Genomic DNA, 27,396 nt, shown 5'->3' with positions numbered 1-27,396 from the left:
CAATATCTTACTAACAGCTTTTTTGTTGCCATTAAAGTGAAATTACTGAAGCTAACCATAAGAGCCTGATAAAAATGCTTATTTACATCTCAAACGCACTTGAGGGTTTTGCATCTTAGCTCTTAATATACTTTGCTTATTTGTCAAAGTTACCTAAATCCTTACGTAAGGATTTAAAAAGGATACAGAAGAATACATGATTATTGCTATCAGTTCAACAATCTCACATATCTTACCAAACAAAGAAATAAAAGAAAATATATGTTTCAATGTTGCTTTATTTATTTGTGGAATGTGACATTTATTGTTTCTGAGTTGCCTGCCTTAAAGAAGATGAGGTTACAGACAGTTCAATAGAGCACATAAGGATGAAGGAGATCTCATTTGTCATCCATGTCACTTTCTTTTTGATCTTTCTTTCAGTTCTTTCTGTCCACTTTCCCCGTGGCTCCCTTTTAAACCCTTAGGTGGTAACTAGCATTGACAAACAAGCAAAGTCAGTTCATTGCCAGGGTTAAATGCTTGCTGACCACCACTGATGTTTCTATAAAGGAGTTGGAAACACAATGTCATCCCCATTCTTGCTGACTTCTGGGGTCTTCACATTCACTGAATCACAGTTAATGCAAACATTTTTCATTACTCAAATACCGAAAGCTTTTATCCAGTGTGACTTACAAATGAAGATAAACGCAAGCGATTTATCATAGCAGAGTAGTACAAACAAGAGCTATAGAGTTGGAATGCAAATGTACTTAAAATAGAAGACCTCATATATAAGTGGTTTAGCTGTTGTTAGTATTACTATTATTTCAATTGGTGCACTTTATTCTAAAAATATTGCATCTTTGATCTCATAATGTTATAGGTTTCTTCTCATAAAAGAGCAATTGTGAGATTATTCTCAAAATATGTTTTTTCATACTGCTACATTTTAAATAACCAATTTTTTATGTTATGTCTAACACCATATTTTCACCTTCATCGTGCTTTTTGTCCAATTGTTGAAAGGTCTGACACACTGCTGAAAGAGATGAAACGATAGATTTGATGCAGGAAAGCGTGTATGTGTGTGAGGATAAGATGTCTTGGGCATTCACAAAAGACCACCTAGACCATAATGGGATGTTTTATGATGATGACAGGCATTTCACAGCTATAGTTCAAATAAGGTCAAACCACAGAAGAGGAAGATACAAAAAGAAAGGAAGAAGGGTGTGAGGAGATGTCAGTAGCACCTTCAGCCAGTATTCTCACTTTCAGACAGTAAACTCCTGCTATCATCTCCTGACATACTGTGTTCAAATTCAAGCATGAGAATACTTAAATGCTGAAGGGACATTACATCCAAGGGGTAAAACTCTTCAAAGATCCATCATCTGCCTCTGAAACAGAAAGGTTCTTCAGATGTTAAAGTGTTCTTTATGGTACCATACAGCCAAAATGGTTCCTCTGTGGCATCATAAAGCACATTTATTTTGTAGAAGTGTAAGGGTGAGGACACAATAAGGAGTTTCATGTTTTTCATTGATGTGAGAGATGAAAAGCCGAAGAGCAAGAAGAACGAAAATGGAAAGTTAATACAAAGGAGAAAATGAAATTGTGTAAAAATTAGTCTCTTCACCGGTATCCAAGAGATACCAATCTTTCCCAAAATTGAACATTAGGGGAAATGTCATCTCCTTAGATATAATTTAATGTCCCATCCATTTCTCCCCAAAAAGATGCACTTTGCAAAATGGTTAGTGTGAGATGAGAGAGCGAGAGAGTTTCAGAAAAGGAAAGATTTGAATGAAAAGCTTCTTAGAAAGAGATGCATGTGCCATTATGGTTCTATCAGAAAAGGATTTAAAAGATGTTGAAATGGCAAAAATAAGAAATTACTTTTGCTTTTACTGAAGCATGACACACCTCCAACATGCCTGTTGGAAGACAGATGTCAAAGAAGATAAAGCAGATAATTTTAAAATAAAACACACTATGCGTATACATCCACACATTCACACTTCTCTTTGTAATATGAGGTAGAAAATGTAATGGTGTTCATAAAAGTTTACCATCCCCATTTTTAGCATTAAATAAATAAATAAATAAAGACCCATCTATTTGACAAACTGCTGGAGAAAGATAAGGCGTTTGAATTGTGCCAGTGTCAACTCAGCAACCTTCTGCAGAATAAAGTCATGATCAATACATCATCAATCAGTGGGTTTAAAGTGTGACACGTCTGATGCTGGCAAGCATAAAAATTTAGGGATTACAAAGGAGACAAGAAACTTAAAAGATATGCATGCAAAAGTGAAATGCAAATAAAGAAAGTGCAACAGCCATTCAAAATGATAGATTGTGATCAAGGGACCACCCATGCATCAAACCCAATGGTATGCTACTTTTAATTGCTTCTTAGTTTTAAATGCCATAAAGAGAATAAACGTTTGTTTAAATGTAACTTAATTAAATTGATTGCAACCACTTACCTTAAAAAAATTAGTAAATTGAATTAAATTTTTTTTTAGTGTACAACAATCTATGGGCCCTATTTTAACGATCTAAGTGCATTGTCTAAAGCGCACGGCGCAGGGTCTAAACAGGCATGTCCGATTCCACTTTTGCTAATTTAACGACGGGAAAAATGGTTTGTGCGCCGACCGCACGGTCGGAAATGGTTGCTCCTATTCTTGTAATGAGTAATGGGTGTGTTTTGGGCGTAATGTACAATAAACCAATGAAAGTCTTATCTCTTATCCCCTTTAAAAGCCAGTTGCGCTGGTGCTATGTCTAATCCCTATTAGATGACGGACTTTGTAAACTGAAAAACTAAGTGGAGGAAGAAGACCCCCAATTTAAGATTACTGTTAAATTATTGTGTTGTTTTCACTTGCATTGAAATTGTTATTTTTTTATTAAAACATTTAAAAGCCGTTTTCTTTTAGTCACGGAAGTAAAAATAGCAGGCTTTTAATTGCTGTAAATATATTAATATCCTACATACTCATTGTAATCTCATAAAATATTTTGCAAATATGCAAGAAAAGGTTTGTACTCTAAAAATACAAACAGGAGATAAAGAATTTACAAACGTGTGGAGAGCCATTTCAGGCCTCGGACAGCGCCATGTATTTTTTTTTAAAGCAGTACTTAACCCCCAGGGGTCCAAAAACGCGGGGACGCGTTTTGACGTGTTTTCTCCTTATCATAGCAGAATCAACTTAAAATACTCCATCATTAATAATCAAACACTTACGTGTTTGACATCATTTGAAACTCTGAAGGTTCCTCTTTAATTAGTGTACATTCACAATAACAACAGATCTTTGTGTTTTTGTCAAATAAAGAAAATAAACAGGGTGCTCATTCAGACATTTCTGTCTCCGCCAGCTGTCTCTCAAATCACGTTACAAAAATTAGTTGAAACTCCGCGAATACTCTTCACACAAACATAATACACATATCCAAAGAAAGCCAGAAATGTCTACTATTAAACAAGCTAATTATTATCAAAAACAAATATTTCCTGTTTATATAATCTGCATTGAAGTAAAGAGAGTACCGTTTTTCCTGGCTGAGCTCATTATCTATAATGCGGTCACGCCCACACGCTGTTGACATCCCAACAAACACAGAACGTTCCCCTAATGTTCCCATATGGTTCCCATTTGGTTATTTTTTGTAACCAAATAAGAACGTTCTAGGAACATTCCCTTTAGGTTATTTTTTAATAGCCTAAAGAGGACCTTACCAGAATGTTCCCTGCAGGTTATTTTTAGTTTTTATTTATAACCTAAAGGGAACCTTCCCGGAACGTTCCCTGCAGGTTATTTTAAGGTTTTTTATTTATAACCTGCAGGGAACCTTCCCGGAACGTTCCCTGCAGGTTATTTGTAGGTTTTTTATTTATAACCTAAAGGGAACCTTCCCGGAACGTTCCCTGCAGGTTATTTGTAGGTTTTTTATTTATAACCTAAAGGGAACCTTCCCGGAACATTCCCTGCAGGTTATTTTTAGGTTTTTATTTATAACCTAAGGGGAACCTTCCCGGAACGTTCCCTGCAGGTTAGTTTTAGGTTTTTTATTTATTACCTAAAGAGAACCTTCCCGGAACGTTCCCTGTAGGTTATTTTTAGGTTTTTATTTATAACCTAAGGGAAACCTTCCCGGAACGTTCCCTACCTCCCGAAAAAAACAGTTTAAACCAGGCTAAGCTGGTTGGCTGGTTTTAGCTGGTTTAAGATGGAAATAGCTGGCCAGCCTGGTCAAGCTGGTTTCCCAGCCTGGTCAAGGTGGTCTCCCAGGCTGGTCAAGGTGTCTCCCAGGCTGGCCAAGCTGGTCTCCCAGGCTGACCAGGCTGGTCAAGCTGGTCTCCCAGCCTGGCCAGGCTGGTATTATGGCTGGTCAAGCTGGTCTCCCAGCCTGGCCAGCTTAAACCAGCTAAGACAAGCCAGCCTGACCACCAAGCAGGCATGACCAACCTTCAACGTTGAAATTTGATTAAAATAACCTCAGTTGTTTTTTCAACATTGATACAATGTTGAAACAAAGGTGAATGGTAAACGATTGCTAAAGGTTAATACAATGCTTAAAAATCAACGTTGAAATTTGGTTGAAATAATGTCAGTACGGCGAATGGTAAATGGTTCTTTTATGACATTTTAATTTGTGAATCCTTTAGATAAAAATGTAAAAACTCATTTAATGAAAATACTTATTTTTATAAAATTTAACAAAAGTAATTGATCAAGTTAAAAATATATTAGACACATGCAAATAAATCATCTTTGTATCTTTATTTTTCCCTTTTAAAACAAGTGTTTAATATTTTTCTAGGTTCCTCATATTATATAATGTTTAAGAAGCTAAAAATATTTTTTGTATACTATTTGATTGATTTTAACACTGGTGGGGCATTTGATTTCCATATGAATTTAGGAGATGGATTAGGCTATTTTTGTAAGCATTATTATGGTTGTTTTATTTTTATTATATTTTCATCACAATGTCTAAAATATAACGTTTCAAATATAAATTTTAAGAATACCCTTAATAATATAATAACACATACAACCTTTTATCTGCTTTCTTTATGGTTCCACAGACAGCTCCCTCTGCCTTTTGTATGCAAAACATGCCCATGCGGGCCCACTGTGAGGTATATTGTGGGACAGTGTGGGCAAGGCAAACTCACACCACATCCCAAATGGGCCCCCAAATTATCATTGTTTGTTATTATCTTAGCAGATAATTTTCTTTTGATGTTTGTTGTTGTTGTTTAATCAAAAACCAGTTACTACACTTTTATTATAATAAAACCATTTTTTTATTTTTATTTTTTTATAAAGCTCTGTCCATTTAGAACAAAATGTGCATGCATGTTTATGAAATAATTGAACCCACCCCCGGGTGAAGATCTAAAAAGCTATGTTTTAAAAGCACAATATTTCTGTTTATTTTAATACAAGAAATGTTTATTGTTAAACAAGTTCTAATTTTCAGTTCAGTCTGGACGTGGGACATCTTTTTTACCATCTTTATTGTTCTTTAACATGTTGTCTTTTGTTATGTGTTATTAGCGAGGGGCAACCTTCCGATCTCTCTTTTGAAGCCAACACGGAAGTGATTTAAACTGCAATTCATCGACTGGCTCCAAAAGGGAGTCAATTCCCATAGACTCCCATGTTAAAAATTGCCAACTTTACAGAAGAAAATAATATGTTTACAGCCTGGTACAAAAAGTGTTTTTGGCCTATATAGCTAATTTTGCCCTTCATGACAACTGTGAGGGGGGTGAATTTTTTTGTAACTCATCCGTTTAAATTATATTAGGCCTTAAACTTCTGCATAATTAAGGGCGTGGCCGCTTGAGTGTCGGTTGAACAGCCACTGCTGTCACAAGACTCGCGCTAGGCGGGCGTGGTTTCACCTCAGCTTCACCCATATCCCGCCTCTTTACGTCAATGTATCGCGAGAGCGAGTCAAGAAATTACACTCTCGCGGTACAATGACGTTAACCTGTCAGCGCAGCAAGAAGTCGAACACACGTATTTGCGTGCGCGCGCCTCGGTCCTTGTGAGTTCAAAGTGGATTTTAACCGTTTACCTCAGACGACAGTTTTCATTTCTATGGTAAATTCTAAGGTAAGTTTTTATTAATTACTGGTCAAGTCATTAAAATAAGTTCACAGTTATGTTTGTTTTGTTTTTATTAACAGTTAATTCGATATGACTCAAATATTCTGAACTTTAATGTTGACCGTTGATGCAGTGGTTTGACTGAGCTCGTGACGCATCTGAGCTAATGTAGTAAAGATCTTTTATTTGTCTTTACCTTCTATAAAAATGTGTTATCCTCGTTCTTCAAATGTATTTGACATTGTTTAGTTAATTATAACGCAAGTTATTTAAATGTAGGGTTTGACGCGTAAATGTAGGGTTATTTAACTTACAGTACGGACACACAGTTTTCAGTAAGTTAGCCTGTTAAAACGGTTAAGAATTTAAACAGAAGCCATCAATTCTGGATTAATAACTATTGTATATTTATGTTCACTTTTCTTTACAGGTCATTTTCTTGTTGTGTTGTGATGTGTTCCATTGGCTGAAGAGTAAGTATTATTTTGTGTTTATATTTGCATCCAATACATAAGCGCCCAAAGAGTGCATATCTGGTTTATCATTGTCATTAGGAAAATATAAGAAAATAATTTAGGATACAATGGTTATTGTTCAGCACAGCAATTCATTTCTTTTTGATTTGATTTGATTTATTGGACAAAAAGTGAAATAACACATTTGTCAAGGATAACACAATAAATTTAAAATAACTTATTTCCATTGTGGTCCTTAATGTCACTATTCCTTCTACAGTATGTAAGTTAGGCTTACATATTTCAAACCCTTTGTTTTCAATAGACAGAGCCAGAAGTGAATTCATAGTTCAGAGTGGATGTTGACATAAGTTTTAGAGAGGCTTCATATTGACATATAAAATTGGTCTTTGTGGTGGTGTACATAACGGCATTATTTTCTATCTTTATGTATTATGGCTTTAATCATAATTTTTTAAATGATGGCTATGTCCATGAGCTACCACCCACCATTGTAACGCACCACCAAGCTAGCATTTTGTAATAGAAATCAATAATTTACAATTTATTTTTGAAGCATCTCCCCTACAACATTACAATGCATTTAGTATTTGTTTTGTATTCAGATCAAATTCTACTAATCGTAATAACTAAGATGCAGTTTTTTGTATTTCACAATTTGTATTTTCTTTTGAAAAGGTGCCATGACTTGTTTTTTATTTTATTATGTGTTTCATATTGTAGGCAGATTACCATGCAATTTGATGAAGTGTGATAAAATACACAGAGGTGAAGTCACGTGTCTTTCCAGATGCCCAAATCTGTACCACTCAAAAGGTAATGAAGTGACAGTGTACCATGACAAATAATGTAAACATTATTTCTTTCAAAGTTGTACTTGGGCCACAGTTTTTTGTATTTCTAACCAAAACATTACATTTATGATTCTATACTAATGAAATATGTTTTTCTTTTTCCAAACTTTATCAAATGCAATGATCGCTAAGATGAGCCTGAAGAGGAGATTTGGGAAGATGCTGTTTCATAAGTCTTTGCTTTGCCAGATCACCTGTGGTAAGTTTGTAAAAGATATATTAAAAATAGGACCAGAACATCTCCTAATCAAATTTTTTGATCAGGTCGGGATGTCTGCTAACATGATGCCTTGTTGGTCTGGGCGAGTTTGAAGTCTCTCACAGACAGTCCAGAAAGTCTGGAGTCCATGTTAGCTTTTATTGGTAAGGGACTGCACAAAAGGCTGTTTGACCCACACGTAAAGCAACCAGTCAATAGCCTCTTTCACACAGTAGTTCTGGTAAATTACCATGAATTTACCAGAATGAATTTACCAGTAAATACAAAATGTGCTGTTCACACACGCAGTGACGTTCCGTCTTTTTACCAGTAAGACATCATTCACACATCAGTATCAAAATACCGGTAAATTCGTTAAGAAAGCGGAAGTACCTGTGGGGTGCGGCGAGCTCAGTGTTGTATTTGTAAACAATCCACGTCGTTCATATCCACGGTCCGTATTTTGTTGTTTTCACGTCTGTGGTAAACAGTCGCAAAGTTGCTCATGATGACTAAACAACATTGCATGAGGCGACGTCAAACCGAAAATGCATTTTAAACAACGGTACTGTTTGCACTTCACAGAGGGCGTGCTACGTCGGCAATTCTGCAAGTAGGTGGTAAGCTGTTTTAAACAACTTTGGTGAAGAAATATGGATGTAAACTTCAGGTGTGCTCGACTTTCAACCAGCATGTGTGTGGAAACGTCCGTAAACAGTGCGGGGGTAAACGCATCATTTGTATTAAAACATTATGATTGGCCCGAAGCTGTCAGCACGGTCTGACGTCGTCCGTTCTAAATGCCGGTAATCCTATATTTTTCGTTCACACATAGCGCTTACTGGTAAAATACTGGTAATCTTACAACCTCACTTACTGGTAAATTGGGAGCACTGATTTACCGGAAAGGTTCTGTTCAACTTCACACATGATCTGTTAACTGCAATTTACCAGTAAATGTTTGCTCTGTTCAGCATCTCTTTGGGGGGAGGGTTTTAAAGTTGATATGACCTAAGTATTCCGACCCTTTACTCAGTACTTAGTTAAACACCTTTTGAAGTAGCAGTTACAGCCTCAGGTCATTTTGGGTATGACACAGCAATCTTTGCAACTTCTGGATTCATCTGTAACCAAAGCAATCAGAAGCACCATTCACTTCTATAGTATTCTTTTATCCTACTATGGAAGTCAATGGTGCTTCAGGTCAGTTTGGTTACAGACATTCCTCAAAATATCTTCATGTGTTCATCAGAACCCATCAGCAACCATCAAGAGAAATTGGAGGCAGCTGAGCTAAATTGCAGATATTGATGCAAATGATCTGAATATGTATAATGTAAATACGTACATAAGCTAGGCATGTTCCAATCCTAAACTTTCAATATAGTTAATGGACATTTATATTATATTTCACAAGTTAATAATGATTTATATGCATAAAATAATGATTTACTGACTGCTTAATATGTTCTAGACTTTAAAAACGGTTGTGTTAAAACAAACCCAATCAGTGTTATTTTTGGGACACATTTAAACTCACTGCCTTGTCCCAAACTAGACACAGCTGTGTTTTTATTTGAACAACACATTTGTGTTACTTTTAATACAACGTTGTTGTATACACACAGAGTTGTGTCTAGTTTTGGACAATGCATTTAGTGTTTTTTAATGTAATATATAAACACTGATTGGGTTTGTTTTAACACAACCATTTTAATAAGATACTGTGATTTTAGAAGAATGCAAACAATTTCTGTATGTTAGAATCGTTAATTTTAAATTGCTCACAGTAGGACTATAATGAATTACTACGGTAAACAATTCTGCCAAAAGTATATAGTCAGTATGTGTTCATAATTATTTTCTACTAATTAGAAAATACATGTTGTTGTTGTTTTAGATTAACTACATACGGTCCCTTGGGGGAGCCAACCCAGGTGAAGTCCACTGAAGTCCTGAGTGCCTACAGCATGAAAGGGAGGAAGGGTAAGAAAGCCTTCCAAAGGCTCAGAATCTGCCCTTTAATAATAGGCAAGCTTTCTTCTTCATCTCATTGTTTAAAGAGAAACTCATTTCTGTCCGTTTATTCTCAGCAATATCCAATTTAAAGAGACAGAATAAGATTGGACCAGAATATCACACTCTAAATTCTGCTGGGTTATTTTTAACCCAATGCTGGGTAAATATTGGACAGAACACATGGGTTACCTTTTAAATAAAGCACTGCATTGAAACAACCCAGTATAGGTTTATTTATTATTTACTAATGCAGTATGCCTACTAGAAATGGGTAAATTAAGGCATGCTCAAGAAGAAAAGTGGCCAAGGAGAAAATGCATTACGTTAGGACTGATGTGATTTGTAACTGGTACTGATGTGCTTATAAAATAAGAAAAACATATAAATGATCAGATTATCAACTTGCATAATTATGCATGTAGTAATCATAACAACAGTTACAACCATACATCACAATTGTGGTTATACAGGAGTATGAGTATGACATGACATGATGAACTTGTATGTTTAATTCAGGGGTGGCAAATGTTGGTCCCGGAGGTCTGCAGTCCTGCAGAGTCCAGCTCCAGCTCTAATCAAACACACCTGAACAGGCTAAAATCAAGGTCTAAAGAGTTATTAGAAAGCTACGGGCAGGTGAGGTTTTATCAGGGTTGGAGCTAAAATCTGCAGGACTGCCCTCTCCAGGACCGATGTTCGCCATCCCTGGTTTAAATGGTACATATTTTACAAGGCCAATTCTTATGAATTTGTACAGTAAATCATACAAATACCTATGATTATTATAAAAATAAGAATGAATTAAATTAGTACAATGAGCCACCTCATAACATACTAATTGCCATGAGATTGTGTTTTTTTTATAATCAGCTGAAAAATTAATTTAATTCTTTCATCGAATTGTATTTACAATCTACACATTATAGAAATTATTGACTGTGATTATTTTATTTTAATAACAGAATCAACACAGAAAAACTACAAGGCATTAAAGGCCCTTGACGTGGAAGACTTAATTGCATTAGCCCTGAAATTTGCCCCACACAGAAATTTAAAATGGTAATCATATTCAGTGTTTCCCACAGGATTTAGAGAGACTTTTTTAGAGCATATGGCGATTACGTCACACGCTAATTAGCATATATGTGACGTGTTTGCATTTGATCGAGTGTTGGCACCTGAAATATGTTTAATTTCTTCTCTTTTATCTGTCACATTATATTCCATTTTACAGTTTTTCTCAGTTGCTTAAACACATTTACTGAAATTATGCCTCATATTCTCTAAAACAGTAAACACAATTGCATAACATCTCACACAATACTCCAAGTATTATATTTTCAGGTCAAAATGAAGCTCTACACTCAAAACCATGGAGGCAACAGTGAAGCGCCTCAAATTAGGCTTTACTCGTGGCTCAGCCTCCCTCATAATCATACCATGGACAAGGACATGGTCAGCTAGAGTGGCTTAAATTTCATCTGAGACTGCTTGTCACCTTTCACCATGTCCTCCTCCTCTTCCTCCTCCTTCAACAAGTCCTCTTCCTCCTCCTTCTTTCCCTCCTCCTCTCCCTCTCCCTCCTCCTTGAACTATTCCTTCATTTTTCTGTGAATCCATTCTTCCAAAGCTCAGTGAACTGATTCAGGTCCTTTATCTATCTATTGAAGGATTTGATGCTGTTCAGTTTTGACTCTTAGTGTTTCCACCTTGGTAACTGTTTGCTAATTGAGCCTTAGCTGTGCTGACTTGAGTGAACAGTATTAAAATGCTAGTTCTTTCCATATGACCACATGGTGTAAGCCCCGAGAGATGTAGGGATTTGTGTGTAGAGTTTTGAAGTAAAACTTCACCAAATCTAACTCATGTGTTAAATCAGGGGAGTAGTGTTTATTGTTCAGCAAATTGATTTTGAATGATTGTGCTTCTTGAAAAATGGCATTATGGTTTTGAAATTTTAGTTCAAAAGCCTGTTTATAGTGTTTCCGCAATCGAGAAAAACTGTAAAACAACTGCATGCTATTTTTTACATATTATCTGTTCGGTTGTCAGACATGAAACGAGTATACTATAAAGTAGTGACAAAACACGACCCAGAAACACCTTGTGTTCAATTTAACCAGTTGTTCCTTTAACGGCTGCTAAAATCCTGATTTATAAACGCGACATCGTCTGAAGCGCTTGCAAGAATGAATTAAGCCGTTTACCAGTAAAATATAAATGTAAATTGGAACCACCATACTCAATCCCACAGCGACATCTTAAAATAAAAACTTGTTTCAATCTGTATAAAAACTGTACTATTGCAGTACTAAACTTTTACCAACTTGTAGCAGTCGAAGTAACAAAATTTTTTTTGAATAGATTTATTCTGGAAAAAAAATTTAATTTTAAAAATGATGGTGTGAAACTTTTTTACTTTTATACACTTTATCATATTGGTTTAATAACTGCTTGTTCGAATCTGTATATATATATATAGCCTATATAGTTTAAAATAAAATGTCGTAAAGAATCATTATCAAAATTACTACTAATATCCTGGCGCTGAACTTTTTCTTGTTTGTATGTCTCTTATTTTTCAGTATACCAATATAATTATTTAAAATGAAATATTCTTCTGATAACCAAACTGCAGCGCACTAAATATATTTAAAACTTTTTACGAAGAAGTAGGCCTACACAAAACGCGTCTCAAATCTGTATATGCATTTTTATCAGACCATTTGACGGGGTCGTGCAACTTAATGATAATACTTTTGTCATTGAATTGTTCATCTAAATGTTTAATCTAATGTTACACTAACTTACGTTGCCTTTATTGTTTGTTACTTTTGCAGATGGGAGAGATTGCTGTGGAGTTCTGAAGTTCATCGTTTAAAGCGTAACTAAACCCCTGGTCAGAGCCTGACTCCACCCACTGCAATATTTGAAAAATGCAAGAAAAGTAGGCAGATCCCAACGGAGAAAGAGGGGATGAACTAAGCTCGTACCAAGTGTGTGGTGAGATCGTAATAAGGGTGTGGTAAGCTTGAACCTGCTTACGTCACGAGTTCTTTTTTGGACCCAACATCCAATAGAAAATTCAACTGCAGTAGCCACCATTCAACCTGAAGAGGGCAGCACTTAGATGTTTTTACACCATATTGTAGTATTGAAACACTTTATATCCAAATGTCAAAAAACTTACTAAAATCAATGAACAGCACTAATAAACCATCATTCTTACAGATCAGTAACTAAAAAAAGTTGGTTTAGGGTTTAATTACTCTTTAAATGTTTTCGTTTTTAATATATTAAAATGTTTTTTATGATACAATGTTCTACATGTCTATTGCCAATTTTATGTGTTATATAAGCAAATTATCTACCCTATTATATTATTATCTAAGTCTATAAATTCTATAAATGTTCCTGTGATTAATGATTTTGATTTTGATTTGTCTACGAATAAAGAATGGATCAACATGGATTGTGTGATTATTTGTTCATTTAAATAGATTATATATAAATAAACTTAGTTTATATAGTGAAATCGTTTTTTTTTTAATGATTTAATTGTGAATTTTTATTATTAATGGTGCCTAAATATAGGGAATAACTAGAGGTTTTAGGAACGTTCTCGGAACGTTCCGGGAACGTTCTGGCAAGGTTCTGCAAACGTTCTGAGCAGGTTAGATTGATGTTTCCCGAATGTTCCCGGAACGTTCTGAGAACGTTCTAGGAACGTTCCCGGAACGTTCCGACAAGGTTAGGGGAACGTTCTGAGAACCTAAAAATAACGTTCTATTTCCATAAAGAAAACTTTCCTGGGGAACCAACAGGGAACGTTTCAAAAATAACGTTCTGGGAACCAAAAACTAACGTTCTGGGAACGTTCCCGGAACCAAAACCTAACGTTCTGGGAACCAAAAATTGTTAGCTGGGATGGTAATGAAGAGACGAGCTGTTCAAACCAGCAAAGCGTAATGTTTGATAAGATTTAAAGACTTTAGCGCATGTTTGGATTATAAACTTTATACACACACGTGAGGAATATCTTCATTTATGTCTGGACATTGAGGAAGAGAAGCGTTTATCTTTAACGTTACCTAAGAAGAAGAACAATGGAAGGCGCAATGGAGGCGGATATATTCCTGAAGAAACTGTAAGTCATTTGTCTTCATTTATATTCACTATCATGTAATATGTTATGGCTTGTGCAGTTCAGCCTACATAAGCAACCTCAACAGACTGCACGCTTCGGATTGAAAAACGTTCGCATTGTTTACAAACGAGCAACTTACGCGTGATCACGTAATGGCGGATTTCATTGTTTGCTGTACAGTGTTAGACACAGTTATTCACTTTCGTATCCTTCATGGCAACTTTGAGTAATGCTGCACTGCTGTGTCTTTTAAGTGTGTGCTGTAAGATTCCATGTTTACATGCTTATTTACAAACGAGTACGCGTGATCACGTACAGTAATGGCGGATTTCATTGTTACATGCTGTACAGTAGACACTTTCGTATCCTTCATGGCAACTTTGAGTAATGCTGCACTGGGGGGGTCTGCTGTAATATGATATTGTTTACATGCAACGCATTCCATACATTGCGCTTTACACGCGACACCGTTTTATTATGAGCTCCGCGTTGTTTACACGGAGACTCGCCTTTTTTTTAAATTATAAATTTACCTTGGCCAGTCTACCTAGGTGTGTGAAAGACATCAATCACGTGACCAATTGTTGGACAGTGGTAGTGCGTTAGGCCGCCACGTGGTAGACCCGGGTTCGAAACCCGCCCAGGCCAAGTTTTTTTTTTTATACAGTATATTGAGTTTAGGCGACCACCGTTACAAGTGCTATCATTTACCCATCAGTTATGTATGTAAGGGTATTTCTGTGGACAATTTATGCTAACAGCTGTTCATAACTCTCTTACAGGTCTGCATCCCTCTCATCAGTAAACTATGAAGTGGAAAAACATATTAACACTCTTTGGACATAAAGTTGTATGGTAACATGAGCCACATGAAGTTTACAGCTCTGTTGTTTATCAGTTTCTTATAAAAGTTAAGTTTTTGAATAGGGTCCTACTGACCTTCATTTCTATTTTGATTATATTGTTAACTTCTTAATAAACCTCAAACAAACATGTTCATTTGTCCTCACATTCTTTACTGTAGTTCCCTCCTCCCTCATTATGCAGCTCATTATGCGAGCCTTTATTTGCTAGCTGTCAATCAATCCTTCTCGCATACGGCCCCTCTAAACAAAAAGTGTCTTACAATTTCTAAATCAATATACTGGTTTATGTGAATGAGTAGGCAGGATGATTTTCACATCATTTTAAAGAAAAAACTCTAGACTACTAGATTCTGTTTAGGAAAGTCTTGTTAAAACATGTTTAGTATGGGTTTTGTGGACTTATATCAGTGACTTAAAATTTTTGCTTTTTTAAAAACCACGCATAAACCTTTTTCTCTCAAAAATACAAACATGTACATACATGTAGCTCATATAATATTTTAGCCCAGTTTGTGCTGAACACAGTGGTATGAGACACTTGCCATTATTATGTTTTAAAGCAACTGAAAAAAGACCAAATGTAAGAGCATGTCAGAACCTCTGACAGTGTCCCAAAATGGTCGGACCCCAGAGGGTTAAAAAAAGGTTCTCATCTCACCCTATCCACAAGTACAAAGTCATCATATAAAATAAATCCGTGGGGTAGCATTTAAAAAAAAAAACATTTAAAAACAGATGCATTTGTTTAAAGCAAAGCATTTATTTAGCTACTTACCAGGCTACAGTTGAAGCAGCTCTTTGCGCCTTCTAACGTCTCATAATTAGTCCTCATTTATGTCCAAGAGACTCAATAATAATCTTTTACATTTTAATCCTTTAATCTTTCATATTTAAAAGCTTTTTGTGCTGCTGCGCATCCCAGTGTGTGTTAAGCAAACTCGCGTTGTCTTCCCGTTTATAGGGGCATATTTAAATAACAAAAACACTATTGTGCCATAGACTTTAGACTTTAGACCAGGTTTTTGTTGGTCAATGGCGTAGTATATTTTAGTTGCCTTAAAATAGCAACGCGTCAACAATGCGCCTGAACACATCTACACTGAAAAAATGATTCATTGAATTTAATAAATTTTTTAAGGTAAGTGGTTGCAATCAATTTATTTAAGCTAAATTTAAACAAAAGTTTTATATTTTATTTTACGTTACTAATTTTCTTTGTTTAAATGTAGCTTAAATAAATTGATTGCAACCACTTACCTTAAAAAATTGATTAAATTCAATGAATCATTTTTTTCAGTGTAATTTTCAGACCAGAACACCCATGGGCGCAACATTGGGCACAAATGCATTTGCTATATAAACAACGTGGTGCTAAACGTGAAAATGATAATTGCGCTGGGTTGAAACTAACAAAAGACACTTGCATCGCACATTACGCTGCATTGCGCCCGGTGTATGATAGAGCCCTGTGTTTCAACCCATAATTGGGGCAAATATTGGCAAACCCAACTGTTGGGTTATAAATAACCCTAAGCTTATTGTTATCCAACCATGGGTTGAAACAACCCAGCATTTGGGTTGAAATTGTTTTTTTATAATCAAAATTTCGGGTTTGTCCATATTTGACCCAACTTATGGTTAAAACAACACACAATTTTTAAAGTGTACTATATACATATTACAATGACTTAATGCTTTCTTTTGCTACATATATATCAAATATACCACATTTTTTTCAAACACGGGAATTAAACAGTTATATTTACAATTGTATTTTTCTCAGTAAATAAATGTAATTGCAGTAAAGTCATTTTAATGCTTTAATTGGTGTTATGCATTACACTGATGCTGTCAGACATATGCCAGGTACTTGCTTTGTGTTCTGCAGGACTCCAAAACACTTTCCCTTATGTAATTATGTCTGTAAGATGCATTGAAACTTTATAAGCTGAAAGTAAATTTGTCATACTGCTGTCTTATTTATATTGCTCCCCCCAAACAAATCACTCTATAGTTTTTCTCGTTTATGTAAAAGTGTCTGCTAAAAGCCTAAATATGAAATTCCTACAACAGCCATTATTAAGCCTTTATCTCATCAGATTTAATATTGTACAGCTGAGGATGATGGTAATTAAATAGGAGGTTATGTACAGAAGATGGCAATGATAATTAAATATACTAAACATCCTTCCTTACGGTTCTACTAGGTAAAATTAATAGAGCAGAAAAGAAAATACACTATATGAAACATTTACTACTTGTTTTTTTTTCAGGTCCCATACCTGTTTTAGTCCGAAGTGTACGAGACAGACAGTAAGAGAGAGTGAGAGAGATGTTGAGCGATTTACCAGCTATAATGGAGCTGAGAGCTGATGACCAAGAACGAGAGAAAGGGGGAGAAGTGAAACAGTTTACACTCTCTGCCAGTTTGGCCCCCGTAGCAATCTGAACACCATTTGTCAAAACTAGAGGAAGAAATTATACGGTGCTCAGCAGCGCTGGCGACCAGAGATGATTTATTGAGCTGGTATCGATACCCACCCAAACCCAAGCAAAAATGACACATGGCTGATTTTATGGGACTGCCTCTCCGTGGATTTGCAAACATTTTCCATGATCCATGTCTGGTCCTCAAATTATGGCAAATAGGATAGACCACATTTGCAGACCATAGCAATCAAAATTTTGCTTGCACACCAAATCTACTTTAGAAGAAGCACCTATGATCACTAAGGCCACAAATAGGAGGGGGGTACAGACAAATAAGACCTAAAAAATAATTGAATAAAGTCTGAATTTGTCATGGGTGAGAGACACAAAGAAAGACTTAAAAAATTAATTGAATTGAATCTGAATTGCTCATGGGTGAGAAAAACAAAAAATTCAAGACAGACTGAATTCAACCACATTGCCACAAATGTCATCATGCAATGCAGCGAACAGGACCAGGTGTAAATTTACGTAGGTATTCGGCACGGCGAATCCAACAAGAGGCGTTAATTTTACAGCAGAGATAAAGAGATGAAGTTAATTAAAATGCTCCAGCTCTAATCACTGGAGCACAGCCACTTTAAAGAGAAAAATACATGCCTTGTCAAAGTGTGTCAGAGCTAGAGAGAAAGAACGAAAGAACGAAAGAGAGAGAGCATGCTGTGTTCCTCTCTAGAAACTAGGAATGAATTATCTAATCAAAGATAAATTTGCTTGGTGAGCAATAGCCAATCAGATACTCAGACGGTGTGCTGCGGTGCTAAACGCTACAGGAGGTGAGATACTTTAATAAGCTCATTTGAGCACATCTGAATCTATCAGAATGACAGCATGCATTAGATATGAGTGCATGAGAGGTGCCATTGATGGTGGTAACAGGTGTGGCACTTTTAATTTTTCTCCGCAAAGATTTTTTAGATACCTAGCAGGCAATTTCGAAAAAGATTTGTGCAGATAACACATTCTACATCTGCTAAAATTGACACATATAATTGTGAAACAAGTTAAAAACTAACAGGTGGCTATTTTTGCATTTTCATATTATTGTTTCATTAAAACTGCACACGTTCAGTTTTCAGTTTGTTATTTTGGAATCAGTCCATTGTAAACTTTCTTGAGGTCAACGAGGAAAGAAATCTTTAAACTGAGTAACAACTGATGACATATTGGAAATCAAATCTTTTGGTCCCAACTGGTCGAAATTCTTCACCGATGGATGTGATTAAGACGAAATGGCATTAAATAAGTTCTGCAGACAATGCGAGACCAAAACATTTCCGAGAGCCAAAGTTAATACATTTATATGATAGAAAGCTTTGCGCAGTTCAAGGAGTATTGTTCATGGGCTTGCTACATATCTAACATGAGCTTAAGTGAGGCGGTAACTTCTTGAAAGCATTTCAATTCACACAAAGATAAACAAAACCTGCTGTCTCCTTTTTAATGTCTCGTCAAAACTCGCAGGTAGTGCCAGGAAATATTCTGCACAGTGCTATTCGATTGCAATGGCAGACCGCCACACAACAATCTTTCAAGTATGTGAAGGTTGAGGTGTACATTTTGCCAAAGCCCTTCACACATATCTCCAGTGCATGTCCAGTGATATGATGGTATTGGGTGGCCCCTTGAACGCTAAAGCATAATCTTGCATAATCCACCCAACAACTTCACCATGTGGTCCATTTCTGTGAAACTGTCTGTTGATACTCTCTGTGAACCCGACAGTATCATGAATCTTACAAAGTGCTTAACCCAATGAAACACCACAGCACCAGCGGCTAAAAGCGGGGACAGCAGACGTGCCACATTTGCACTGTAATTTCAATGTTGGTTGCGTAAAGGACCTGGTCAGGATTGCCTATCCCCCATTTGTTCTACTCCAATAATACCTTTTTGAATGGATAATCACAGTTGGACGTTCATGTAAACCTGACGGCAGTTGAAAAGATGAATACACTTTCGTACTTGATGCGTCTAATTTCCGTGATTGTGCCAGTCAATGAAATAATCAGCGCCTGCTCCTGTAAGCTGCATTGTTCTATTCAGTGGGCTCTGTGAGTCACTAACTGTCTACAGTCGGTCATTTCAACAACTGATTAATGTTTTACTTATTCAATGCTGTGAAAGACCTTCACTCAGCATGAGTTAAAATCACTTTTTGATTTAGAATCACTGTTCATGTGGTTCTCTGAAAATGTCAGATAAGAGCAATGCCATACAAACTAGTCAACCTTACAGTGGAGAAATAAAATGTTTACCAAAGACTTAAACCTTATACTAAAATCTGTCAAGACCTTAAGACAGTAAAGGCTATATGGAAATTGCATTGTTTATCTAAAACGCACAAGATATGCAGCAATAGTTTTTTTTTTTCAAACATGTGTTAGCAGTTTTCAATGGTTTCAAAAGAAGGACTTATTTTCACTTTCATGCTGTACAATATGTACATCAATAGTAGAACAGTAGAAAGTGATTTCATGCAGTCTGCAGTGAACTGCTAAGCTTACTGCATTTAAAAACAACAAGTTATTAATACTGTCTTAGATGGTACTTGTTATGTTTTGACTTAAAATGCCTCATATGTAACGTTGGAATTGCTTATAACAAGATATTGCTGCAGTCATATTTACCATGACCAAGGCTTTGAACCGGTTCACGGAACGAAAACGAAAACCAGAAACTTTTGATGTTTTGCAAGGAACAGAAATGAAACCAGAAACAAACGTTCAAATATATGTTTCGGAACCGAACAGTTTATTTAAAATAATGATAACTGGTTAATAACGTTATTTTTTTCGTTCTTTGACAAGATTTCTGTGCAATACTGAAGTTCACTTCTGATTGTCGTTGACTCATCAGAGAAATGAGAAGCTTGCCACCAGCAAGTAGCCTACTCAAGCCCAAGTCTCTAATGCTCATTCATAAAAGGTAAATATTGTAAGCTACCAAGTATCTCAAGATGTTTGTTTTTTTAATACTAATTAGTGATGTAACGGATCGCAGTTGATCCGTGATCGTACAGATCACGAACCACGGTTCGGTTCGCATGCGATTCGCAGATTAATATGCAAATTTAAATAGGGTAAAAGTTTATCATTTGCACATTTTAAAGGCTTGCAAATGTTAACACTGAAGTGATTTTAAACAATTTAACTGCAAAAAGACACTGAAGTGAGTTGTGCCACTGTGTCTCATACTGTAGTCCATTAAAATACATTTTGCGAGCACTGAAGCACTGAAAACAACATAATTTTCACTTTATGTGGGGGGAATGTTTATGCTGCATCTTCTTCCCGAAGCGCCGTTTGAATTTCGTCCTCCGTCTGTGTGTGTGCGTGTGTTAAAGTGCACTCAAAAGTGCAGACATGGAGAGACGCATTTCAAAAAGCAAGCAAACATTCTTTCTGTTCTTGACAGGACACATACAAACAAAATGATCTCGAAATACCACAGTATTCTTTTTCTAATAAAAAAAAGTTTAAGTTGTTTGCCAATAAATGACATGGCAGAAATTATTGTCCTTGTCTTAATTCATGTATAATGCTGAAACAAATGTAGGCATGTCAGAATTACAGTGTTGCCACTTACATAGCCTTTTTTAATGTTTGATGACAAGATAGAGACTTAAGGAAAATTATGTAGACTAATAATTTAAGTTTAATGTGCTAATGATCAGCCTACTTATTTGTATTTACCACAGCTGACATGGAACGTCATTAACCGGTTCGGAACTTTATTTATTTTTTGATCTAACCAGTTCAGGAACATCAATTTTAGGGTTGAACCGAAAACATTAAAATACTGTTTCTGTTCGGAACGAACCAATCAGGGAAAAAATCTGGTTCAAAGCCCTGGCCATGACAAATGATTTGCGCTGCCCATCACCTCTTTTCCTGTGCTGCCTCAATTTAAAACATGTAAAGGTTCACAGATGAAATAGCTTTCTCATAAACATTTGTACCTCATTGAAAAAAAAGGTGGCTACTAAGTAAGAAGGCTTATCAACTGAAAGGTTTTCTGACTTTTTTTCTGAAGAGAAACACTTTTTAACCTTGCAGCATTATTCCTGACTGTTCTGAATTTTCCGCGGTGCTAAGCATTACTGTACGTGAAGTTAATGACAACTCATTAACTGATAATAAATGGATTCCTTAAGCGCAGAATGGGAGATAACAAATGCGTTGCAGGTACTGGTATCACGCTAATAATTCACATCCATGCTTGTGAACACAAAGCATTCCCCTGTGTGAACCACTTATTGTACAGTATGTCTCAGTCAAGCCCCAAAAAAGAAAAATCGTTTTGCATGGCAAAACAAAAGTTAAACATCTAATGGTGAAACTAGTTACAGTAGAAGACTCCTGAAGAGTCATGACGCCGTAACTTTATTTAGTCACCTTGGTGAGGTAATAAAAAGTCTTGCTTGCTTGGTGTTAATTTGGGACCTGCCTCTAGCTTTTGCACTACAGTGGACAATTTCATTTAACCTTCTTTCACATACTAGGAAAAGCGGAATGAATTAAACAAACCATTGATGGAAAAGTAAGTGAAGGAAGGTGAAAGAGGAAGAGAAAGTTGTCACTGAAGCTGGTCCACTGTTTCCATGGTAATTAAAGCAGACATAAGTAATGGTCTATAACTCGACCTGATTCTGTCTGGGGAAAGCTGAGAACAACTGTCAGCGTTTCCCTGCTTAGTGCCATACAACGACACTGATGGTGAAATCCAGCAATATAAACGTTGTTCTTTATCATCCTGCCTCTCTGGAGTCAATTAATCTGTAAATGTTTATAGAAACAGATGTGAACCACTTAAATCTCCCCAGTGCTCAGTGGCGCCCCCATTACTTTGTTCACTCCATGTACAGTTGCCATTTATTCTCTGAGAATTTAAAATTCATCGCCATCTGGAGTGACTTAAACCTCCAGCCCTATGCATCATCTAAAAAAGCCCCTCCTGACATTACGCATTATACTTTAAAAGAATCAGAGTGAGACACTTCTTCTTTTTCTGTGAGTCATCATCACTAGAATGATTTGGCAACCCTCTCTTTATTACTATACATCAACCAACTCTTTTATTCATTCGAGATTACTTACACACTCTTAGAACGGATGTGTTAAAAAAACAGATTCGTGTTGATTTTGGGAAAACACACTAAATGCGTTGTACCATAATCCACCCATCTTTGTGTTATTATTGAAACAACACTAATGTGTTGTTTTTAACACATTCGTTCTAAGAGTGCATGCATGTTTTTCATGTCAATTTTACACATGCAAAATATACATTTTGAAATTCAAAGCTGCATTTGTGTATATTTTTGGTTAAAAATAAACATGTAGCCTACTGCAAAGCAAATAAACAATCAGCTTTACCTCAATTTAAAATGGTTAGCTTGTAATAATAAGTTGAGCTGTTGAGCTGAAATGTATGTTGTTCTTCAATACATGTAAAGATAATTATGTATAGTTGCATGCGGTTTAATGTTTCAACCAGAGATGACGATAGAGAGGCAAACGTTATAGATTTCAACTTTACACAAAAATCTCACAAATTAGGATTTAAACTGTATATAGATCCAAAATTTTGGTAATAAAGCATATATTAAATTGGACATTTCCAGACTTTTTTAAAACATGTTAACATTGCCACTTTGTAGGTGTGAGCAAAAATGTGCCATTTTGGGTGTGCCATTTTAAATGCAAATAAATTAAATAAATAAATGCACTAAATGGCAGTGTTGGGAAAGTTCAGTTCACAAATTTTAAAATGAACTAGTTCAGTTCATAGCTCATATTTCAAAATCTTGAACTAGTTTACAGTTCCAAAAAATGAACAAATTTATAGTTATTTTTTCCCCCATATTATTTTTAAAAAAATATTGCCATTATAGCGCATATAGAACCACAGACAGCAATTACTTTATCAGCTTTTACACTGAAGCTAAATGCGTCAGATTTCATCTTCATATTCAACTTTAAATCTTTATCCAACCAGGGTTTACATTAGCATTGGCTATCTTTAAATTTTGGTATTTGCTTGCACATACCATGAAAGGTTAGCCGGGTGCTTCAAGGGGGTTGCACACCGGGCGAGAAGAGCTGCACGGCGTCACTTGTACAGTAGGACAACTCGCAGGTATCGCACATCGCACGTGCACGTCAAATAGCGTGAGCTTAGTCCGAGTCTATTTCAAGATCCAGAATATGCGTTAGCAGCCTATGCTAATTGTTAACAATTTGGGAGAAATATGATGTTATTTAATGTTAAACTATGTGAGTGGTGCGGCAGGAAATTCCTCAGCATCCTCGATGCTGCTCTTTGTTTTGATGACGCATGCAGCGATGAAACACTGATGGCTGGTGGTGCCAGATTGGGTGTTTTTTCCGCTACACATTAAGATGTGTTTACAGTGTGTTTTAGCTTGGTTTTCGCCTGGAAGACTCTATAGAAATCTGGCACCCTATTGAACGACGTTAAACTAAGAGAGCATGCCGTTCACAAACACCAGAATAAACGAGTTCACAGTACATTCATCAGGCAGTAATACAGAACGCTCAGTTCACGTTTGCCCAAAATATGAACGAGTTCAGGCACAACACTGGTGCCGTGGTTGGATAGTGCAGATTAAGGGACATCACAAGGGCAGCCAAATTTCAATTACCTATTTTTTCACAGGCTTGTGGAAAATGGCTTACCAAAACTAAGTTACTGGGTTGATCTTAGCATTATTTTTTGACAAGTCTTCTTTTTAATTTCCTTAATAATGACAAATGAGTACCGAAGCTTTAAATGTTTTATAACTCTTTATACGGTACATAAATTTGACAAACATTAGCATTTGATTGATTTATAATAAACCAATGTTTGGCCCTCCAGCTATTCTCTAATCATATATTGTCAGTAAAAATATTTTAAACCAAATTACATAAAATATTAACCATAGTAACAGTACAGAGACCAAGTCAAGTGTGAAATTAAATATAAGCAAAGAACTATACTACCATAGAAAACATTATTTATTTTTTAAACTGACCTTCCTGTGTTTAGGTTGCATTCTGAAATGAACTAAGGGAAAAAATCTAAAATCAAATAAATCAATAAAATAAATCTACATTAAACAGTATTCACTTTGATTGCTGAGATAACTTTTCTATGACCGTGGAATCCAGCTTGGCAATCAATCACCCCACATTGGTTTACCTCAGATGGATTTCTTTAAAGTTGAATGTTTGTACATTTGCTTTTTCCATTAAAGATCTAATTTAGTGAATGATTTTGGAAGTGGACAGTTGGTCTGGCAGTTGTGCAGATCAAAGACTACAGAGCTGTTGTGCTGCTGTTTTTTGACCATCTCATTTTGGCACATCATACACTTATAGTGAGGTTCTGCTCAGCAATGTCTCTTCTTCCTCACAATAACAAACACACTGACCTCCAATTTACATTCTTTCTCTCGCTTTCATGTCAGTGACCAAAACCTCTTTAAAACAACAAAATAAACTATTTTTCAAGCATTGAGAGCAGCTAGCCACTAGACCCTGAGATATACATAAAATAAGTGATGTCACACCTTTAGTTATTTCCCAAAGTGCCCTTTCTCTCTTGCTGGCTAATGATGTGACCCCTAAAGTCACGCAGTCGTACATTCCCCAAGGATACTTGTCGAAACGCATTGTAAAATACTACCTCTGCGGGGGCTCAAAGCCAGATTCAAACGAGTTTAAAGCCAAAGCCTGTAAGTTTGTGGGTGACTTCAGACGTTTCTAGTGCGCTTGTGGGTCAAATCCGTTCTACAGACAAGTTTCCCTCAGGGCCGTATCTCATCGTCAGCAAATGTTTCATAATGTGTTAAGCATTAGTTTCAGCTCGGTCTAAAATCACCACCACACGCCGCAAGGCAAACAGCCAGCTCCTCCTTACTCTACCCGTCTCCACTTTACACATCCTGTTTATTTCTCTCATCTCCACTTATTCTGCTTTTCTGTACTTTCATTTCACACGAGGCCAACGGATTTAATAGACAGATGAACAGAGCGCTGTTGCTAATACTGCAGACATCCAATCCTGCCTGGCATAATGATGCCTTGATTGGAGCTTGTGTTTGTCATATTTACCAGTAATAGATGGTTTAGGCTTCTCATCAGTGCTTTTTCAGAAAGAGTTTTATGTGCGTGAGTATATCGTAACATCCTTGTGTATTAGAGCACATCTGTGTGTTTGTGCGAGCTGAAGAGCTAAACACAACGGAAAAGAGGGCTTGGAAGATAATCAAAATCTTTCCTCATGGTTATCTATCAGGACCCGTCAGGCTGGGCTGACCTCTGAATTGCTACAATTACCGTCATCAGGCGGTCACGGTTAAAGGCATATGAGATGTTAAAAAACAAGCCTGTTATTTGAGCCTCAACACTTCTTACAATGGCTATTTTCCTTACACAGAATCCAATGTTTTTCATCAAGACGATGTCATCAGTATTTCCTTTTTCACATATTAGTATTAACGAATAAGCAAAGATTGGTCAACATGTTGAACATGTGAGTCAAAGATGAATGAAGTGTGATGGTGGAACAAGATGGATGAAGGGAAATGATGGTGGGAGAAACTGACATATGTGTTGAACAGAATTTAAAATAGCAGATATGCTGTTCTATGTCAATATTTATAAAAGAAAAAAACAAATAATCTAAGGCTATTTTAGAATGTAGTACTACTACTGAATACTGCATGGCCATTCACACTTTAGCGATAACCATAATGTTAACTATAACGGTTACTATCAGCAGCCAGACCACTGGATGGTAACAATAACTTTATGCTAATTCGCTTGAATGGCACAGAACTGTCGCAAATCATTAAACTTCAATGTCATTAACTCTTGATTATTATTTATCATTAATCATTATTATAGTGTGAACTCCGCTATTCTCTTTAACATAGAAAGATTTTTAAAACTATATTTTCATAGTTATAGCATAGACTGTAAAAAAGATGACGTCACCCATAGGTTTCGAAGATCGTTTTTGAAGCTTAAAGTAGGCGGTGCCTGCCATCGCCATCCTACCCGCGCGTGACCACACATCACTCGCGGATATCCAAAAATGGGCAAAGGGGCGGGACATGGGTGAAGCTGAGGTGGCTGGTTGCTGAAACCACGCCCCCCTAGCTCGACTCTAGTGACAGCAGTGGCTGTTCAACCAGCACTCAAGCGGCCACGCCCTTAATTATGCAGAATTTTAAGGCTTTATATAATTTAAACGGATGAGTTACAAAAATCACCCCCCTCACAGTTGTCATGAAGGGCAAAATTTGCTATTTAGACCAAAAACACTTTTTGTACCAGGCTGTAAACATAATATTTTCTACTGTAAAGTTGGGCATTTTAACATGGAGGTTTATGGGAATTGACTCCCTTTTGGAGCCTGCCTCTAGTGGCCAGTCGATTAATTGCAGTTTAAATCACTTCCATATTGTCTTCATCAGAAAGATTGTAAGGTTGCCCCTCGAGTTATAGTTATCGACCATAATGTGAAAGGCCCTTAAGGCAAATGTTTTCAAATTACCTCTTCATGTGCATGTTTAACCCCTTAGGCGTCACCCCACCCTATTGAGTTAAATCTACACTCTTGGTGCAGTTAAATCTACACTCTTGGAGCTTTCAAATGATATACAGTTTTTCATGATTAGATAAGAATTCACATGCAAAACACTGATGTAAACGTAGGCGTCCTGCTGGCGGGACAGTGACATTTAGCAGGATATAAATGTTTTGAGGCACACTTCCTTCATAAATGAATCAATTACGCTCCCTACATAATTTATTTTATAAAACACTGTTGAAATGTCTATTCCAGAAGCTTAGACCTTTCCAACGATATTTAGTTTGTAGTGATAGATTAAAATTTACATCAACAATATTGATGTAAACTTAGGTGTCCCGTATTCAGTTTAATTAAAGGCACAATATGTAAGATATTTTGTAATAAAATGTCCAAAAACTAATATCAAAGTTAAATATGTGTACTTATATTATCCCAAACATTTTTAACAATGTTTGAATCCAGAGACTTCACAAAATTGCCAAAAAAGTATTCCACCCCTGAGTCGCTTTTGTCAGACCGATCGCTTATGACATTACAGTATAGCGACAACGATCCAAAAGCAATACATACAGTTGTTTTGGAAATGCCTCCCCAGAACGGCCCATCATGTTATG

At 36.3% G+C, this 27,396-nt stretch overlaps 2 long non-coding RNA genes across 9 annotated transcripts; both read left to right on the top strand.

The window, feature by feature from the left end:
- The first annotated feature begins 5,027 nt into the window (after positions 1 to 5,027).
- Positions 5,028 to 13,143, top strand: LOC129455706 (uncharacterized). 8 transcript variants are annotated; one of them, XR_012358338.1, is made up of 9 exons: positions 5,030 to 6,131; positions 6,556 to 6,598; positions 7,325 to 7,417; positions 7,588 to 7,654; positions 7,720 to 7,818; positions 8,907 to 9,011; positions 9,555 to 9,640; positions 10,636 to 10,732; positions 12,514 to 13,143. It is a non-coding gene; the product is annotated as an uncharacterized lncRNA (long non-coding RNA). The 8 variants fall into 8 exon arrangements; XR_012358343.1 differs by lacking the exon at positions 7,720 to 7,818 and having other exon boundaries at positions 5,031 to 6,131; XR_012358342.1 differs by lacking the exon at positions 8,907 to 9,011 and having other exon boundaries at positions 5,033 to 6,131; positions 7,329 to 7,417.
- Positions 13,144 to 13,606: 463 nt separating this feature from the next.
- LOC141350270 (uncharacterized) lies at positions 13,607 to 14,815 on the top strand. Its single transcript, XR_012358336.1, has 2 exons — positions 13,607 to 13,820; positions 14,603 to 14,815. It is a non-coding gene; the product is annotated as an uncharacterized lncRNA (long non-coding RNA).
- Positions 14,816 to 27,396: the final 12,581 nt, after the last annotated feature.

The sequence above is a fragment of the Misgurnus anguillicaudatus genome, chromosome 17 (assembly GCF_027580225.2).
Source record: "Misgurnus anguillicaudatus chromosome 17, ASM2758022v2, whole genome shotgun sequence".
In the NCBI taxonomy this organism is placed as follows: domain Eukaryota; kingdom Metazoa; phylum Chordata; class Actinopteri; order Cypriniformes; family Cobitidae; genus Misgurnus; species Misgurnus anguillicaudatus.
The sequence above is the reverse complement of the archived record's forward strand: the minus strand, read 5'-3'. Positions and strand labels throughout refer to the sequence as shown.